Source organism: Lactuca saligna, chromosome 2, assembly GCF_052625555.1.
Source record: "Lactuca saligna cultivar CGN05327 chromosome 2, ASM5262555v1, whole genome shotgun sequence".
Taxonomy (NCBI): domain Eukaryota; kingdom Viridiplantae; phylum Streptophyta; class Magnoliopsida; order Asterales; family Asteraceae; genus Lactuca; species Lactuca saligna.
In genome coordinates this window covers 47,089,507-47,093,422 of record NC_136418.1, presented here as the reverse complement: position 1 = coordinate 47,093,422, position 3,916 = coordinate 47,089,507, and positions in this window count along the sequence as shown.

Sequence of the window (3,916 nt, the reverse complement as noted above, 5' to 3'; positions counted from 1 at the left end):
AATATCCTATTCTGGTTGACGAGGTGCCCTAGAAACTGGACCTCCCGTAACCAAAAATCACACTTGGTGAATTTGGCGTAAAGCCTCTCCGATCTCAGAACTCCGAGGATCTCCCTCAAATACTCCTCATGCTGCTCTCTGGACCTCGAATAAACCAATATATCATAAATGAACACGATCACCAAACGATCCAACATCAGCTTGCACACCCTGTTCATGAGATCCATGAACGTCGCCGGTGCATTGGTGACCCCGAAAGGCATCACCACGAACTCGTAATGCCCATTTACGAGTCTTGAACGCTGTCTTCTAGGTATCCTCATCACACACCCTCATCAAATGATATCCAGACCTCAAATCAATCTTGTAAAACCAAGACTCTCCCTGCAACTGATTGAACAAATCATCGATCCTCGGTAAGGGGTAACGGTTCTTGACCGTCAACTTGTTCAACTCCGAGTAATCAATGTACATCTGGTGTGAACCATACTTCTTCTTGACAAAAAGGATCGACACTCCCCACGGTGAGCTACTCGACCGTATAAACCCCTTCCCCAGCAGCTTCTGAAGCTGCAAGGACAACTCCTGCATCTATGGAGGTGCAAGGCGATAGGGTGCCTTGGCAATAGGTGCTGCCCCCAGAACCAAATCGATACGGAACTCCACCTGCCTCTTGGGAGGCACACCCTACAACTCCTCGGGGAAAACATCCGGGAACTCACGCACTTTCGGGACCATATCGACCGACGTCGGTCTCTCTGCATCTACTCTTGTAAATACCACATAAGCCATAAACCGACTACAACCCTACTATAGACTCTGCGTCGCTCTCGCGGCTGAACAAAATCCTGACCCAGATCGAGTACCCTTGCCATAGACCGTAAGAACTCCCCAACTAGGGTCTTGTATGGTTACCAGTTGTCGCTCGCAGTCGATGACCGTTCCAAATCTGCTCAACCAGTCAATGCCCACGATGACACAGACATCTCCCATAGCAATTGGGACCAAATCAATCGGAAACTCAACGCCTAATATCTCGAGTACACATCCTCGAATCACATCAGTGGCATACACTATTCTCTCATAAGTTATGGAAACTCGCAAAGGTCGACTCAACGCCTCACGATGAAGACTGATGTGCTGACTAAAGGATAATGACACAAAAGACCGACTCACACCCGAGTCAAATAACACCAAAGCAGGAACAGAACACACAAGAAATGTACCTACGCATATCACAATATAGGCATAATACCACAAACTCAGAATTAACTTATGAAAGAATACATACTAGCTAGAACATCGGGTGCTGCGCGGACCTCCTCCGCTGTCAACTGGAAGGCTCTCCTGCGAGCCTTCGGTGCCTCGACCTTCACCGGCTGACTCTCTGTAGCTCAAACAGGAGCATGGACACACCCCTGAGAAGCTCCCTGAGCTGACCCTCGCAACGGCGGACACTCGGCCTTCCGGTGTCTAGTCTGGTTGCAGTGAAAACAAACTGCAAACCCCTTGGGGAAATCCTTGGCCATATGCCCCTCCTTGCCACACTTGTAGCAAGACCCTGCTCTGCACACCCCCTCATGATTCTTGCCGCACTTGCCACAAGTGGGACCCTTCTGGTTTCCTGATCTTGAATCGGCGAGCTTAGCTGCTTGGCAGCCGGCTGGGACTGGGACGGTCGCCGATCCCTCCCCTAAGACTCGGCCTCCTCCCTGGTCTGAGTCTCTAGCTCAATCTTGCTCTTTTGGGCATTTGCCTGAAGCTCGTCAAGTTTCCGGTATGTCGAGTTCGCCACGAACTCGTGGATATCTCTCCTCAAAATGCACAAATACCGACTCATACGTGCCTGCTAAGAAGACACGTGCTCAGGGCAGAACAATCCCCTCTCATGAAACGTCCTAGTGATCACAGTAACAGACTCTGTACCCTGCTTGACGGTCAAGAACTCCTGGGCCAAATGCTCCCTTTCCACCGGGGGAACGTACTCATCACGAAACATAGTGGTGAACCTGTCCCAGGTCGCCGCAACAAGCTCTACAGAAGAATAGTGCGCTGTGAAAAAATTCCACCAATCCTCCCCCCCCCCCCCCCCAAGCGAAGCTGGTTCAGTGCGAACCGAACCCTTAGATGCTCTGGACATGAACATGTGTAGAAGCAACCCTCAATGTCCAAGATCCACCTCATCGCAGCTATCGGATCCTGAGTCCTATCAAACTCTGGTGGCTTCGTGTTGCTGAACTCCCGGTATAGCAACGCATCACCCCCCTGCGGCCTAGCATCAACAACGACTGCAGTGGCAACAGCAACAGCAGCATCAGTAAGAGCAGCATAACGCTCATCAAAAGTCTCGATCATGGTGGTCTTGATAGAACCGAACATCTTTGGAATCTCAGCACGGATAGAAGCAGCCACCTCATCATGAATCATCTAGCAGAGCTCCTTATCGCTCACACCCCCTCACTAGTCCCTGGCCTGTGGCATGTCCCCACCATGATGTCTCTCTGAAATACAACACAAGATATAAGACACTTGCTCGAGTGATACACACACTCGATATCCCAATCCTACATGATCTCTGGTACCCTAAGGATTCTTACTTGGGCTGCGCACTAATCCGGTGCCTTCGGTAGTACGAGCCCAATACTACCGCCTGCACCTCATCAATATTCACCCCAAGTCCTCCTCCTAGGATCCCAAATCCCAAGTACTCTATTCTCTCTCTCTATGGATAGTCTATTCTGAAGAAGATCTCTCATAAGCTCCTCGCTGCTATCTATTTGCTCTCAAGCATCTCCTAGCAGAAAAATGCCTAGGCTAAGGCATCACAAATCAGACCACTCTAGTCCTAATAAGAATACCTAGCCTACTCTAGCATGCATATCATATCATAACATATCTCATAAGTCATAACGTAAGGGTATTTTGGTAAATCACCGTTCGAGCGCTGGCTGATCGTACACACTGCTCTGCTTTGCTCTTTGAAAACTTTTTACTCTTGAGAAATTCTTTCTAAATTTTCATTTTGAAAATACCTGAAATCCACAGTTTGAGTTCAGATACGCTCGAAGGAGCAGCCGAATCCCTCAAACCAAGGCTCTGATACCAACTTGTAACACCTATATTTTCAAATAAATTTTCACATTTTAAAAACACTTTTTCATTCATAATTGTTATAAAACATCATTGTATCACATAGTCAAATCATAACCTCACATCCCAAGATCATAATATAAAAACTGCTCGTGTGTGTACAGATCAAGCTGGCACCTTCCCGTGATCCTCACTGGTACCTGAAACACAGAACACAACACTGTAAGCATAAATGCTTACTGAGTTCCCCAAAATACCACACACAATACATACTAGCCACTCGAGACTATAACTCTGTTTGACCCTCTAGTCAATGTGTCTCAGTGGGACCCTCCAATCCCATAACTCCATCGGCCCACTGGCCCTAACTCTGTGGATCTTCTGGTCTTAACTCTAAAAGTTCTGCTACATACATGGCATAAATCACATAGTAATCAAATCCCACAAAAGCATACAAAATACTCTGTCACATGACTCTAATTACCACTCTAGGTAAAGTATAGTGAGAAGACTCACCTCGGGTAACTCGGTAAAATCTCGAACTTGGAAAAAAAATCCGATCTAGCCTCCTCCTAATCATATGAATTAAACACTCTAAATCAATACATCCATTAAGGCTAGGCTATTCCCTATCTTAGTACTCTCAGAAGGGTAAAAGACCATTTTACCCCTCTCATGGCTCAAAGACCCTAAAGTTCACCAAACCCTAAAAGTCAACTCTCCGGGTTACGCTGCACATACCACACATGTACGCTGGGCGTACCCGGTGTCTTCATAGAGAACGGGGTGGGCGACCCCTTACACCGCGCGTACTGGGATTACGCCC